At 41.6% G+C, this 16822-nt stretch overlaps 1 long non-coding RNA gene across 3 annotated transcripts; it reads right to left on the reverse strand.

Moving 5' to 3' along the window:
• Positions 1-1426: 1426 nt before the first annotated feature.
• LOC309696072 lies at positions 1427-15776 on the reverse strand. Of its 3 annotated transcripts, XR_014273317.1 has the most exons (4): positions 13327-15775; positions 8961-9081; positions 8772-8879; positions 1427-7550 (listed from the first exon to the last, which is right to left on the reverse strand). It is a non-coding gene; the product is annotated as an uncharacterized lncRNA (long non-coding RNA). The 3 variants fall into 3 exon arrangements; XR_014273316.1 differs by having other exon boundaries at positions 1427-8879; positions 13289-15776; XR_014273318.1 differs by having other exon boundaries at positions 1427-8879; positions 13327-14458.
• Positions 15777-16822: the final 1046 nt, after the last annotated feature.

A 16822-nucleotide genomic window follows, 5' to 3' on the forward strand; every position in this document is an offset into this window, starting at 1 on the left:
ATCGCAAACTCTCCGACTTCCGAAAAACTGCAGCTTCAAGGAGCTCAAGGTCAGGGGTCAGGTGACACAAGAGGGTGTATGTTCAATGTGCGCACTGAGATCATCTTATCTATCCATCACACATCAGAAGGAATTTGTTATACAGAACATCTCATTCAGCCTGACGTCCGCTGAATGTCCACTGAACGTCCGTGCGCAAGAGGCTTACCTGGCCGCGGCAGACGTGCTTCAGGTGCTCGTGACGCAGGAGAGTTGATGCCTAATGCTGCCTTCAGGTACCGCCGCATAAATCCGAATGAGGAGATTGTAAACAAAGGGCAGTCAATTCAGGTTCGGGGGGATACATACAGAATATATTAATAAGCGCTAACGTAGATAGTTATTATAACTTAACAACAAAACCCATTTCATGAAACCACCTAACATGGCCTATAGTAGGAAATGATCATCTAATCATGCATCATAGACATCAGTCACACAGCGTTTTCCGTTTGCAGGATCACAGTCCTTTGATGTTGGGTTGTTTTTTTGATTTTCACTTTTTCTGTTGTGTAGCACATTATGAGTACTTTAAAGCTACTTTTGACTCCTTTTTCCCAACCACATTATTTTGCGCAACAAGATGTTAGATATAGGGCACGTTATGGATTATATTGCAGTCATCATAACATCAGAATCCCCAAGATTACTGGAAGTGTTTCGCAAGCATGATCGTAGGAATAATAACAAATCCATGACAAGACGTCCATTTAATTTTGGTCATTGCTGTCAATGATCCAGTAGAGTACTTTTTTTTCTTTAAGTGTGCTGTAAAATAATCGTTGTTAAATTACAATGCTGTACTTTCAGCTCTAAAATAAAGTGATGTTTTTTACGTTGTAAAACATTTTGCAGTTTTGTTCTGTATAGAAATCTTTGCAACAAGTTTGCTGTGTGATTTTCATTGTACTGCTGTTTGAGTGTTCCTGGTGTCAGTGCCACAAACAATTTATTACCCTAAATAAGATACACCCTGGAGTCAGTTTCTAGTTGTTCTTCAACCATGACAAATACTGAATGCTTTGATTCTCCAATTTCCCACACCCAGGGACATTTCCAAGATATCCAAGAAGAGGAAACATTTTTTGGGGGTCACGTAGAACCAGAAGTTAGAACATCTGATTATAAATAAATACAGAGAATGGGTGTAAAAAACATTTCATTTGGTATAATTTTCCGGCTCATTTGCAGTCCCCCTCATAGAAATGTATTGCATGATAAGTGGCTGTACCACAGTTTAAATATTGTTTTTTATTTATTTGATTTATTGTTGAGTTTTTTAAAATAGGAATAGTATGCATACAGTATCATAATGTGCATATCATTATTGTGTATATTTTTATAGTACAGCTAGAGATTATTTTAATGACTTGAATACTGCTGAAAGCTTGGTCTATAGGCTTTATATATAGTAATACATCATACATGAATATATTTTAGTCACAAAAATATATATATATATCCCAAGAACAAGGGTCTCATGCAGGGGCTTGTCCTTCCATGATGGTTTCTTCTCTTGCTCCCTTTCTTGGGTTTCTGCTGCCCGAGGTATTCACTGAGCACGCCGCCATCTTTCTGATGTACTCGTGGATGTTTGTTGTCTCATCCTGGATTGTGGTACCCCCACTCACTAGGAACAGCACAGTCCTAGGAAGAGCAACGATACTGCACAGGACCCTCAAGCTCCCAGGCCTCTCTCTGCTGGAGGACCTGAGCTTGAAAGATAAACTGCATTAGTGTGTGTGTGTGTGTATAAAATTTATGAAGTGGAGAAATATTTCTTACCATAAATTTGTTATTTTACAAACAGCAGGACATGTGTGTGTATGTGTATATGTATATATATCTATATACACACACGTGGGCGGGCGGGCGGATGGATGGATGGATGGATAGATATGTATAGAAATAGATATATAGATATACATATACACAAACGTCCTGCTGTTTGTAAAATGACAAATTTATGGTAAGAAACATTTCTCCACTTCATAAATTCATAACAGGACATGTAAAAATATACAACTGGATGACTTGAAGGTTAAATGACATACAAACCTCCTGAAAAGTGCATTTACAGTCACACTGAGTCACTTCATTGCTACATAATTCTCTGGAAAACAGCTCAGTGTGCCAGAGAGGAGGAGACTGTTCAGAATTCACTACATATTTCCTTCACTTTTTCTTTTTTGCCCTTGCATCACTTTGTTTTCCTTTTCCTTTGCCGTCAGTCGCCTGTCATGTTGTCATGTTGTAATACCTTAACCTGGATAATAGCTCAACATGATCAGTGTGGCTAATCTCACAGCTCAGGTGCAGCCAGTAGGACACACGTAGGTTACAAAGTGCTGACTGTGAGCACACAGAGTGGGTTAAAGAACAATCAGAGTGACCGACAGTGGGACTGTGCTAGTGGTCTGTTAACACACTTCACGTGCTGTTTGATTACGCAACAACAGCAACACCGAGTTCACTGCATTTTTGAGTTAGCCGAGCAAAATCTAGCAGGGAGCTGATACCCTCCTTGCGCATGCACTGACAATGCTGTGGCAAACATGTGCTTCCTTTGTCACAGTGTTTCGTGCAAGTTGGAGGTTTTGAATGGAAATCTAATCAGCGGTTTCATCAGGAAGCCCAGTGTGCAGGAACACGGCTTTAAAAAGGCTGGATGCCAGACGGGCAGACAGCTCCTGTGAATTGAAGCAAGCATCCTTCAGTGATTTCATTTACTGGTTGCTGTGGTGACTCATGTAAAGCAGTCAAACACAGCAGCGCAGAGGGATAATTTGAACGTTCTTGACCTCCGGAGTGTGGGATTGCAGAGAGAAGAAGATGAATTCATTGGCCGCATACTCTCCAATAAGGCCGGTCACATCATTCAGGTATGCAAAAAGCTCAGCAGCTGCTCAACAACATCTTCACCCTGACTACGTCCATATGGACTGAATTCTAATCCACTCAGACAACTGGCCTGCTTTGGTGTAGTTTCAGCCTTAATGCCAGATCCCATTTAGCAAAACAATTAATTAAACACTTATGACAATCATTCAGGAACACCTGAGACTGACTTTGAAGGACTGCATTGGACAGACATGGCTCAAAACACTGCACAGAGAATCTCAAAAAGAGCTACTCATTTTACACAAGATTGGAGCTTTACTCAGAATCTGAGGATGTGGTTTTATCAGGTCTGATATCAAAATAAAGCAGCAAACCCTTCATTATGAACTAGGAGAAAAGTGACATCCAGTGTTTTAGGAAGTTGATATATTGAGTTAAATATGAGAGATTGTGTTCACAATAAATTTGAACCCTTTTAAATATTATTATTAAATTTAGCTTCCCAAATCAACTCTAAAGCCATTAACAGAAACAGTTTTCTGTAGCAAAATCTAAATTTAGTTTAAAAATCCTTTCACTATCACTTGGTATTTAAAACACATTGATTTTATCTCGAATGAAAGCTTTCACATTTTGGGAAAGAACCTTGCTTTCTTGCTAAGTGTTAAATGAGAAGATTGATATCACTTTTGGCTTACATGCAAATATGGTCGACAGTAGTTCATTTACACATGGAACTAAACGTTTGGTACACGATATGCTAATTTTCAACCTCTGCATTAAAAATGTAACACAAAACACCTGCAATACAAAAAGAAGGAAAAGTAATAAAGAAATTGTCTTTAAAAGAAGACTAGGACCTTAGGTTGCTATAAGGGTTAAAATTAGAGTAGGTGAAGTATGGTTTAAATTATAATTAGGATTATAGGAGGTAAAGTTGTGGTGCAATGGGAACTAAAAAGACTGTCATTTACTTAAATTACTGAGTAACTTTAATTATTATAGTAGTAGATTGCCCCATGTGAGGGCTGCACGGCGTCAATGCATTAGCGCCGTGATCACCAATCACATGGGGCGAGCCGCCTTAACTTGCTAACGGAGATTTTCTGCATTAACGCAGTTATGGCGTTAACATCATTTTAACCAGATAAACCCTGACAGCACTACATCATAGCTAAGAAAAATAAGGAGAAACAGCAAAAGAAGCCATGTTTTTTTCTTGACAAATCAAGAAAGATATCATTGTTAATTAGTTAGCTTTACATTTGTTTGCTATTGGATTTTTTTTCTCCCGTGGACAGAATTGGGCTAGCTAGCTAGCTATGTTTCCCTGTTCCCAGGGAATATAGCTAGCTAGATTACTAGCTATAAGGTAACAGTAACTAGAATAACCATTTGTTACAACCAAGGTATGCAGAAGAGCATCTTTGAATGTACAACACTTTGAACCTTGCAGCAGATTGGCTACTGCAGCAGAAGACCACACCTCTCAGCTACAATTTACACAGGCTTATCAAAACTGGACAACAACAAATTGGAAAAATGTTTCCTGTTGTCTATTTCTACTGCAACATTCAGACGGTAGCACCAGAATTTGGAACATGAAAACATTTCCTCGGCAAAGTTTGGAGCCCGTAGTGCCAACTGAGCTTGGTTTAAGTTTCAAAGTCTGAGTATTAATGGTTTAAAATGTAAAAGTGACGAGATCTAAATCCAGTAAAGCGTGTTTGGGATGACGTGGAACAGGATATTCACATCTTGGAAGTAATGTGATGTTGATGCATTGACTGTGTGATGCTATAATGTCAATTTGAATCAAAATCTCAGAGGAATGTTTCCACCACCTTGTTGAATCAACCCTCTACTACCAAGGTGTACCTAATAAAGTGGTGAGTATCTATTATTACAGTGACCAATCATCTGTCCATTCTTTTTCGCTGATCCTTGACAGGGTCGATGGGGGGCGTGGTTAGTGCCTATCCCAACTACCATAGAGCGAGATGTGGTGTGCACCCTGGATATTACAATATTACAATAGTAAGCAAAGAGATGCAAAAATAAATCCCATGTTAATTCTACTTCCATGCTAATTCTACTAATTTGGCGATATTAACTGCTACCCCTCCTCAGCTTTTATAAACTGGCCAATCAGCTGAAACTGTGTTTATATTTGTTCATCTACCCGTTTTTTGCTCTCATCATATATGTATACACACACACACACACACACACACACACACACACACACACACACACACACACACACACACACACACATATATATATATGAGTCATGTAAAGCAAATGTAGTGAAGCCCAAGAATAAAATATGCACCTGAAAATGAGAAGTAATTGGTTCCCTCTAAGTGATGGCTTATACAGATGAAGACAGAGGGAACGTCTGAATTCTTTTTTTATGGTAATTGTTAAGCTTGATGTGAAATGTGCAGTCTCGAAGAGTATTGATTATGTTAAGAGGCTCTTCTTCTATAAATATCAGTAGTTAAAAGAAAAGGTGCCAGGTGGGAGAAGCGCTTCCTGCAGGGCTGAAGTGTGGTTACAGTGCTGCAACCTGAAACCTGCCTACACATCACCGCTGCTGGATGTGGAGCTGACTCTCTCTCTTTACAGTAAACAAATGCATGTGAACCATTTGAATTTCTGTCATAACTTCCAGAAGGCAAACAAATCCTTTTCCATGACTGTTTGTCAACTCAAACGAAGAGAACAGCCCCACTTACTGGATTGAAATGCGACATATCAAAATATAACAAGGAATCTGTTTAAGCGGAAACAGCACTTGTTATAAACAAGATTGTGAAAAGTTCTGAGAAAATACTCATTATGATATCTTAAAGGGTTATTCTGAAAATGAAAGCACAAATCCTTGGGCCACTACCTCATGGGAGCTGAAGTTTTGAGATATTTATGTTATTTATGATATTTATATATTATGTGTGAGGATTTATGTGTCTGAAACAGATAAATTATAGTTTATCTGATCTTCTGCCGAGATTTAGATGAGAGGATGGACATGAGAAGTGTATGCATTATCTTACATTATCACTTCTGCTGGAAGCTGACTGTCTCTCTTTACAGTAAACAAATGCATTTCAGCATTTGCCATTTCTGTCATAACTTCCAGAGAACAAACCAAACAGCAAACCTTTTCCATAACAGTCATGTGCTTCAACTCTGACTGAAAAAAGAGCGAGAGCCTTCATGCTTGTTTGCTGCTGTGGTAGAGAAACAAACCAAATGACATCATCTAACCCGACTTCAGCCACCACTTGTTTTCATGTCACTGTGGGAAATCTAACATACATTTTGTTGCAGGAAATTGCAGACCAGCAAGAGGCTTTATTCTGTAATTTACCCAACAGCCCCATTTAATGGAGTGACCGCAGGCAAAGAGCCACGACAAGACACCCGTAATCACCCGTGCCTTCACAGATACATGCCCGAACGCACACTTGCTTCACGAGCATTAAGGTATCAGTTCCTGATACAATGGAAGGAAGTGCGTCACAGGCACGCTGCACTTCGACACAAAGAAGAATGGAACGCTGCCCAGGCACAAACAGAGTGAGAGACAGAGAGAGAAGGGGAAATGTTGGAGCATGTGGTGGAAGAAGTGAACAAATAACGGCGTCCGAGAGGAGAAAAGAACACGAGTGGTCGGGGGACTTCAGAGCAGGTCAACACAGCCACCTGCGATTTCGCAAATAAACACGACCCCGCCATTCCTTCCACTTTTACTGGACTGCTTATTCTCAGTGGAAGAAAACAACAGTCCGCCCCTCACCTCCCCACCTCATCTCGCCCAGTTCTAGAAAGAGAGGAAAGGAAAAATGCTGGGCGCCTGAGAAAAACAAGTTTTACGTGTTGTTTTGTTCCTCCTGCGAGTTGTTTTCCTCGTCCTGAGCCCAAAACAGTCCAATGAAATGGCATTTGTGGGCGCTTCTCACAATGGGGCGAGTTTATCTCCCTCCGTCAACAAGGTTATCAGTGTAATTTATGAGGATGCTAGTCTGAGGTCCGCGCAGCCTGGAATGTTAATGGGTTTTGGTTGAATTGTACTTTTGCTGCTGCTTGACCTCAGTTGACTGACTTCTGCTCCCGTTGAACATAAATGTCTCAGTCTTTAAGTTTAAAATGCTGCATTATTGTCTTCACTAGACTTCCCAGAAATCTCCTGTTAAACAACAAGTGTGGGCGGGACGGTGACATCATTTTACCTTTGGATTTTCACTTGCTGATGTTTGAGTTTCAGGGCTTTTGATCTGTTTTAGCTAACTCTCTGTTTCTTCTGGAAGTCTGGAAACACTAACACATCACTTCCTGTCCACTAGAACAATTTTCCCAGGAGGCGGTAAAAATGAGGTTGAATCAGTTACTGTAAAAGCAGCAGATTCACCTCTCTGGAACAAAAAAACGGGGGATTTCAGTTGAGCAGAACTGCATGTCTTGTCACAGCTTAAGGGAAGATCATTGCTGGCGTGTCTTTAGAGGCAATTTTGCATTTCTCTGTGTAAACATAAAGACTGCTTTGTTTTCATCGCTGTGTGTACCAGTAACTCGCTCGCTATTACTGCACTCTGAGGCGTATCTTCACTGCAGAATAATCCTCATTGTTGTGGCTCCGTGAATCCAGGTCCTCAGAGGAAAATCTTTTGTGGAATAAGATGAAGAGATATACAGCATCAGTGATCCGCTTTTAGATCTCTCCCGCTGCTGCTTCTTTGATATCTTACTACGTGTCATAGAGTAAATTTGATGTTTTAATTACAGTTTTGAGCTGAACACACTGATGGCAAAGCAACAACCTTGAACACAGTTTTAACCATTTTGTTTTCATACAGAACAAAAGGAATTTTCTTTATACTTAGCTTCCAAGGAACTAGAGTTTCTGCATTTGTTTTAAAGGGGTCTTAAGCAGAAGTTCTCTAGGCTTTCTGAAAGTCTTTCAAATTATTTTTTGGACACCAGCTGCTTTTACCTGACCATTTTTAAAGGAATGATTTTTGCTTCTGTTTTAAGTCACTTAACACTGAACAACACATCATTCGGGTATAAAACAGGTGCATAACCCAATCAGGGTTGTGATTACACATAACCAAACAATGAGCCAATTAAAATTAAATTTTTAGGCACTTTATTCCTAGCAGACTGTCATAAAAAGACAATTTGTTAATGTTTCTTTATTTTAAAATGTAAAATGTCAATGATAACATACTTTGACAGACACAAAATAGTATTGTTGCACCAACAAGGTGATTTCCAAATAGCTATTAGCTGGAAACTTGGTTTATATCAGCATAGTGTGCATTGTGCTATTAAAAATTTTGAGGAAACTGGACAAGTGGAGGACAAAAGAAGAAGTAGCAGGACTAAAAACCTAACTGAACACTCTCTGAAAATCATGTGTTTAAGAAATAGGAAAAAAATCCAGCCATGCCCTGAAAAATGCACAATTCAACACCAACAGTCATGGATTGGCCTCCCCAGCCCCCAAACCACAACATTATTGAAGCAATATAGGATCTTTCTTACAGGGAGCCAACATCCAAAGAAGATCTCAAGAACTGTTTCTGATTAAATCACATCTGCCTTTTCAAACATCTCTGTGCTACTTCATTTGAACAAAATTCCTGGAAAGACCCTTTAAATTTCCTGCCATATTATCAGGTATCAAGAAATGGCATAAGTAAAAAACATCCTGCGTTTCATCAAACTTGCTATTTCAGACCTCCATGAACAACATCCTAATCCTGACTTGACCCTTTCCCTAACTGAAGCTACTTTGCGTGTCATTTAAAGTTGTAAATTGTCACACAAAAACAGTTTAAAAGGACAGGCAAAATATGCCTGAGGTGGAGGTCTATTTATACCTCGATATCACGTTGATTTGGTTCCCAAATCAAGGACGGATGGTAAGGATGGATGAAACGTGGACTGATCGTGATACATGGAGACACATGTCAGTCAAGAAAAACCCACTGGGGAAAGAAAAAGGAGCTCTTTAGGTTTTAATGTGTTCTTAATGAAACGAATAATATCCTCAGTTGGTACTTACACACCTTGTTTGTGATTGGTCAAACGGAAATGTGGAACTGCAAGAGGGAGGGGAGGCGGTGGTGGCGGGTGATCTTCCTGGGGTCAACTCCTCCGGTGCGTCCATTCCTTCCGGCTCGATGGAAGCTTAATGTGAGTGTGGAAAAGTGGAAAATTTAATTAGGCTGCCAAGGGGGTTTTGTCTCACTTGGCATCCCCCCCCCCCCCCCCCGCCCCCTTCCTCCCACGACCACTACTGCCACCCCCACATCTTCCTTCCCTCATGTTTTGCTCTGATCACATTTGCTGTAACGGCACTATTTCTTATTCTTTTACCCATAATACTTCAGAATATGATTTTCTTGGCACCTTGTTCTTCACTTATGATTCCCCCGCCACCTCCTTTTTTCTGCCATGGCTGGATTCATCTGTTATGCACTCCTTGAGCAAAGATTTTCTGTTAGGCCCCTCCAACCCCACCCCGAAAATCCCTGTCCTGCAAATATACAACCTGGCCCCAGTGCATTAGTTAGGTTTTGGTAATTTCACTAAACTTTACTCAACAGTCATGTTAGAAAATGTAAAGTGCTCAAAACTGGTGCTAACAAGTCTAAAACCAAGTGACTCACAATTGAAAGCTACCTTTCTCAGCACTGGATTGTGTGTAAATCCTTTTAAAGCTCCTGGGTTGTGTCAGACCAGACATTTACTAAGTTGGGTTGCAACATTAAAACTTAATAAATGTGTAATTTGTTAAGATTTATGTAAGGACGCATATAAAATCAGTGATGTTTAGCTCACAAGAAGCTGATGCATTTATTCTCTCCATGAAGTACCTAAACGTTTCACATACCATTTTAGGCCTACTGGGCATGTGCAGCTACATCATTATCAATCCTGTGGAGAACATACACGATGGAGACTCACAACAACTTCTTGTTGGCTCCAGTTTTGGCTAAGTAATATAATAAGTTTGCAGATCCAAAACACTAGGAAAAGTGTATTTGTTGTATTTTAGGCATTTACTTCCTAAAATGTGTCTATTTCATGTGTCAATAAAAATGTTTTTTTATTGCCCGGTAAAGCGATTTTCTCTTATGGAAGCCATTTAAGTAACATTAACTTGATAAACCATTTTTTTCTACAGGTCTTTTTGGAAGTGGGAATGTTCAAATAGCAACAAAAATGCCCATTTAGAAGCTGAAGGGGTGGTAGAGGCTTAATTCACCCAATCCAACTGTGTCTCACAAATTTGAGTTTTTTCCTTGGACCTGACTTTTTTTGGTGTTACTGTGTTTTGCTTTAGTTCTAGGCACCAAATGCAATTACTAGTTATAAAAGAGTTACAAAAAGATCATGGTTTAGGTTAAAATAAAGAGTGTATTTGGCAAAAGATATGTCAAATACAGTAGCTTAATGCAGATTTTACACAACCTTTACATGTGACCTACATCTATCACAATGATCGTAACAGGCTACTAAGCCTTAAAGAAGGTAGAAGAATGGGCCTTCTGGCTTTGTGCATGTGACTGATAACAGTTGATAATGGCCATTTAAAGGGCTGATAATATCTGGATCTGGTGTTGGTTGTAGCACAACTTCAAACTATTCCACCAAATACAGCTTAAAAAAACACTAACAAAAAACATGTTGGTGAAATGTTTCCCCGTCAGGAAACAGTTGAAGCTCAGGTCATTCAAAATGAGTCCTCTGTGGACTTGCTTGTTTGATGTTTTTCAAAGAAGTCTCTTGCCTGGAACTTGTTTTCTTAATATGGTTGACATTTGTGATATTACAGCTCTTAGTGAAAGCACGAATTGTTCCTATGGGTCTTTGTACCATCTTACAAGGTAAGCTTGTAAGAGCTCAAAAAGACACCAACATTTAAAAAAAGCAGAAAAGTCGTACATTTAACAAGCTGGAAGCATAAAATGTTGGTATTTACAAGCATCTGAACCCTATCTTCAACAAAGTATTACAGCTTTGGTTGGCCACTCATGAGGAACATATTCCAGAAATCCTGTTAACATACAGCACAGTGTACAGGGTATTTAAGCATTTTCAGCTAGCAACTGTGCACCAGATGGCCGAGCAAGTGTGTCAAAACAGCTAACAAAGTTATGACCAATCCCAACTGATCACCCTGTCTGATCCATCTATTAATTTCCCAATGTTTCTCCACCACTGAAATATTTAGCTTTACTTCTAAGGAAATCTGTGGTAATACCCAGGAGTTAGTGGGAGTGACCTTTATGTGATAAATTCTTCAGTAAGAACTACCGTAATTGTCGGGCTATACGCCGCTACTTTTTGCACAAGCTTTGAACCCTGCGGCTTTTAGTCAGGTGCGGCTTTTCTATGGATTGTCCATGATTTTTGTGATATCGTAAGACGATTTGTTTTGTTTGTTCCGCTGTTGTACGGCACTACGTTGCCTGGCGGAAGGATCGGGGTTCAAGAGTGGTATGTTGGTCACATGTCCATCCGCCAGGCAACATAGTGCCGTACAAGTAGCGCGAAAAACAAACTTCAAAGTAGCGCTACGCGTTCAGCGGGAGTCGTGGATGATGAGCGGCGATAAACTTGCGAAAAGCAAGTTGTGCTCAACTCTACCGGTGGATTCTGACAGCGTGGAAAAGTGTGCAAACATCCACGATCACCAACGGATTTCGAAGGGCTGGACTGCTGCATGATGAAGAGGAGGACACCGCCACGGCCCTTCAGAGGGTGTTCGACTCCGACACTGACAATGAGGATTTCTTTGGTTTTGAAAGTGACAACGAAGGAAAGAAGCTGAGAGTGGATGACGAAGCCATCCTGAGCCTGTTCGTTTCCGACACTGGAGAAGAGGACTTTGGTGGTTTTAGAGCGCAGGAAGATGGTGGTGAATGACTGACTTTTCTTCTTGTTAAAGCCGTGTCACTGCACCTGAGCCTAAAAGGTAGTCCGAATCTATTTTTCTGGTGTGCTGTAGGTTACTGTTATGTACTACATTTGTTACTCATTTATGAAGCACAGCACATGTGCAAATATGTACCCATAACTTGTTTTTCAAAATATTAATAAAAGGGGTGTGTCTCCAAACAGCCATCTCTTTCCTGACAATTCGCTTTGTGCATATTCTCTTACATATGATAAGTCAATATTGAAACACCTGCGGCTTTTAGTCAGGTGCGGCTAATGTATGTACAAAACAGGATTTTCCCCTGATTTTAGCTTGTGCGGCTAATATTCAGGTGCGCTTTGTAGTCCGGGAAATACGGTAATTTATGTGATGAAACCAAGTGAAAAACAAAAAAGCCAAAGGAGATCTACCAAAAAAAAAAAAAAAAAAAAACTGCAGTTCCTCTAATAGCCACTTAAGGCTGACTCTAAAATTTTGAATTTTAAAGCGCCTCATTTTAATAACCACCAGAAGGCGATAACCATGGTTGCAGAAAGAGTCCTTGTTCTATCACATTTTATGGGGAAATAGCTTTCTGTAGGTTCAGTCACTCATTTTGAGTCATACTGAATTACGTGTTAGACATATTGTGTTTCAGAAGGCAGGATTATCCAAGAGCAACCACTCACCAACCAATGGATCAATACAGGCTTTTCCCTAGCAACTGGTGGCTAGCAGGAGCTTCTTACCAGTCTCTAGGCTTTTTTAAGGGGGCTTTTGCAAACTGTCAGCAACCTTCAACAACCCTTGAGGAGCCACCTAAGGTTGCCAAATGGATGCTGACAGGTCTCCAAATATGGGAAGGTCAGGCTATCTGATAACCCAGGCTTCAAAATGTCCATAACCATAGCTATGTCAGTCTTTTGAGCTATATAGGTGAAACCTGCAGTAGTTTTGAGAGCTGTAAATCTCCACTTTTTTAAAAATTTAAAGCTCTGGTTGAATACTGTCGATGTGTCAACCATATGACTTTGTAACTGGAGCTAAAAATGATGTCAAACACAGGCTGCAAACAAATGGCTCTCATGTGAAGTTTAAACCAAACAGCGAATGTGGCATTTCTGAGGTCTCAGTGCTATAGAAGTGCATTATGTTCAGGGGTATCATTTATCTTTATTAATAGATGTTAAGAAGATGAAGAAAAATCTTTTACATTTTATGCAAATCATAAGCAGAAACTGCAGCTGACATGACACCAAACTTCATCACGTGGCTGCATCACATCAGCTCAGGCTCAAAAGAAAACTTTCCCCCAACTCGTCAAGAAACATGCTCATCCCGTGTGCACTCTTCCAACTTATGGATATTTATTTTTCCGAGGGAGGGGAAGTGAAGGGAAGTGGGAGCGGGTGGCGGCTGTAGTTGTGGCGGTGGAGGAGGGATGAAGGAGCGTTGTCACATTACATGTACCTGTCTGTACGCGTCTTCACTCGTGGCTGTCATCTCACCTGACAGGTCTATCAGTGTCCACGGCTGATCAGGACGCGTCCCTCAGCCTGACAGGATGAACAGACAGCGCGGCAATCCAGACTGACAGCTCCTCAGGTAGCTGCTGGAGGAAGGGAGGTTTAAGATAGGAGGGAGATGGAGGAATCTGGGGGGTGAGGGGCAAGAGAAAAGCTGCAGAGCAAGAGGACTAAATAAAGAGTGTAAATAACCCGCCAGATGATGTCCACAAGAACATCAGCAGTGAAGCCTAACCCTAGATGGCATCAAAGAGGTTCAATCATCTTTCTTTACCTTTCTTTTTTCGGAATCTGATAATGAAGTGATTGAGGCTTTTAAATAAGAGGCTGCTGCCAAACGCTACCTTTAAAAACTCCATTAAGCCACAAAAATCCTCTCTCTGGGTGCCAGTTTGAGTATTTTTAAGCAAATTGAGTTTCATCTTTTACGACAATCATGCACGTTGAACCGAAGCCAAACAGCTCGCTGGGTAACGAGAGCTGCCTTCCAGAGAAAAAACACCTGCGGGATGTGCTTTGGTTAACCCATGAAAGCTTTAAATCAAATGCTTGTGATCACACCCAAGGGGAAATAAGGCCTCCCTCCTCTCTCCAGCACACCTCCCACTCTGTGCTTCCCACCCTTCTTGGGAAGAAAAAAAAATCAGTCTTTATCTTGTCAAAAGCCATCGAAAACAAGCCCTTCCAAACGCCCCAACAACACGGGGACGAGACAAAACGGGAAAACCTACAAGCTCCAGAGCGAAGACTCATTTGATCAGCTTAGCCACGCTCTCCTGGCTCCTCATGCACGAGGAGTAATTAGCAATTAACAATCAGGATTTAACTAGATCCAGTTATTATCTGTAACCAAAAAAAAGGTGGTGGGAAGGGGGGTATCTGCTGCTTTGACACGGGAGTGCATCAGAATTCCCCTGCTCCTCGAGTTTGATTAAAAAAAAAGAAAAAAAAGAGAAGGAGAAGAAGAAGAGTGAGGGACCCGAACTGTAATTCTCTCATTTTCACGACATCTCTGGGCCATTTTTTTCCCAAATTCCCAGATCAAACAGGCTGTAACAAAAGGCCCCAAATCCCCCCCCCCTCCGCTCTCCTCCTCCTCCTGCTCTCTCTTTCCAAAATTAGTTAAGCCTCTCAGCTCCATCATCCTCAACATGGCTCGCATCAACAACCCTACGCTGCTTCGCAAATGCTGCATAGCCTCTGAAATCCACCCCGCCTCCCCTCTCCCCATTTCCTTCCAAATATGCTGAAGAGTTGTTGTTTTTTTTTGGGGGGGGGGGAGAAAACTCCCCATATGTCACTCTGAATTTGGACTTACACACAAAACACAAAGTACCCCATAGTCACTACAGTTTTTTCACTGGGCTAACTGTGTGTCTTTTCTGGGGGTAAAATTTTAAGCCAAAAGTCTGCTGTTCAGAAAATGAAGGTGAACAACAAAGGCTGAGGCGAGGCTGACAGATTCCAGAAGAGGGGGGTAAACAGTCTCTCCTCTCCTGGTCTCTGACACACTCGGGCCTTTTGGACACTCCTCGCTTCCTTCTGATTACCTCAGCCCCGGCTGTTTACCATCGAGGGGATGATTCAGGGTTTTCAATCACTCTCGCACACTTTCCCTCCTCTTGTCTTATCACACTTTTGTCTGCCTCCGACGTACTTCTTCTGCTCTTCAAAAGTTTCTGGCGGCTCGCCCGACTTCTGAGGTGAAGCTGGGTGAGATACGCCGAGAGCAAAGGCTGGGTTGTTGCCCAAGAAGGTGCTCGTTGCTGAGCTTTAAGTGATCCTGTTTCACACACTTGTCAGTTCTCCAGGCTGGCAGGTCCTTAACTGCCTCCGAGCTAGCTGCTTATAGGGCTGCCACCAGTCCTGTTAATGTTAATCTAATGCTAATGTTTGCCAGCTCCCTCAAGCTGAGGACACCTGTTTCTGAACAGACAGGCCCCGCCCCCCTGCTTGATGCTCATTAACTTCCTCGCCACCATCAAGGCTGCAGTGCAGTCGGCGATTTATCTCACAAAATAGCATAAAAAATGACCGACCCGTCTTCAGTCATCGCCTTATATCAAAGTTTAGCCCGACAAAGCATGATCACAGCCAGACCACAAAAATAAATAAATAAAATGAAAACCAGCCTCATCAATTTAATCATCCCCCGTCCAAAGATTTCGAGCTAATTATTCCAGCCTTTAATTATTCCATCCGACTGCCATTGAGATCTCTTAAAGACGGCTGGATTAGTGGATTTGGAGCATTAGCTCGGAGGGTTGGCAGACCTCTGCACTGTGAATCAGGGGGCTGAGAAACACATCTTCAAAAGGTATGCCGAGCAGCACCTTTACAGGATCATTAACAGCGGATAAATCCACGTTAAGTTGCTTAAAAGCGTGTAAAGGTGAGCCATGTTTGGGAGCAGACACTTTTGAGGGAGGAGGCTAACTAAATGTGACTTAAGCACTGCGACAGTGACACAGTTTAAGCCACTTTGGAAGGAATTGTTTACTAGTTACTTAAAGGGCTTATGTCAGGTTGGGTCAACGTCAGCGGCTGAGGGGAAACTTCAAGAGTTGGGCGAGTTTACCTTTTGCACGGGCACGGTTGGGAATTGAGGGGAATGATGTAAGCTGCTAACGATTCAGCTAATTTTGTTTGAGCTAATGTAAGGGAGCAGGTTATTTGGCAGGGATGGGGTTCAAGCTCAGAGCCAAACCTGCACTGAGATTCAACACTATTGGAAAATCAATCGCTGCCTTTCGAGCTGTGACAGTCAAGTTAAACTAGCCTCCGCTCGTGCTCGTTAAAGATGCTCCCTGTCATGCTACTACCCCCCTCTGAACTCCATCTCAAACCCCCACCCATCAGCTCTCAGCTCTGCAAAACGAGAGCAGCTCCTCCCGCGGCTGAGATGTTCTGAAAGCTGGTCGGGAAAGGTTAGAGCAAGAAACATGGAGCGGGGCAGTGAAAAAGACAAAAAGAATCTTGCTTTTTAATTATTTTATTAAGAGCCTTGATGCTATTAAATGCCCCAGATACATTCACCCTATAGTTCTCAATTAGACTTGACAGTTGCTGCTTTACCAACAATAAATATAGCAAAGGGCTGCGCCTCAGGCCAGGAAGGACCCCTAACTATGACCCTCGTATTTAATGATGAAAACAAGCGAGCGCACACGCTGCCTCACTCAGGCACACACACACTCTCTCATCCTCTCTGTGCTGCGGCTCCATATTACACAAGCACACTGAGGGCCTGTAAAAAACAACAGCATCTGTGGGGGTTTGAAATGCACTGCAGATACCGAGGTGTACCACTGAACACATTTGGAGGGCAGAGAGTCATTTTGAACTAAAATAATGAACAACGCATTATTCAAGGTAGATTTTCTGTGCGCGTATTTGGACGCGAGGGGAAGAATGATGTCTCCGTGCCAGACCTGAAAATATCGATGATATTGTTGCTATGGGAAAGGCAAACACATGT

This window comes from Aulonocara stuartgranti (genome assembly GCF_965226115.1).
Source record: "Aulonocara stuartgranti genome assembly, chromosome: 19".
NCBI lineage: Eukaryota > Metazoa > Chordata > Actinopteri > Cichliformes > Cichlidae > Aulonocara > Aulonocara stuartgranti.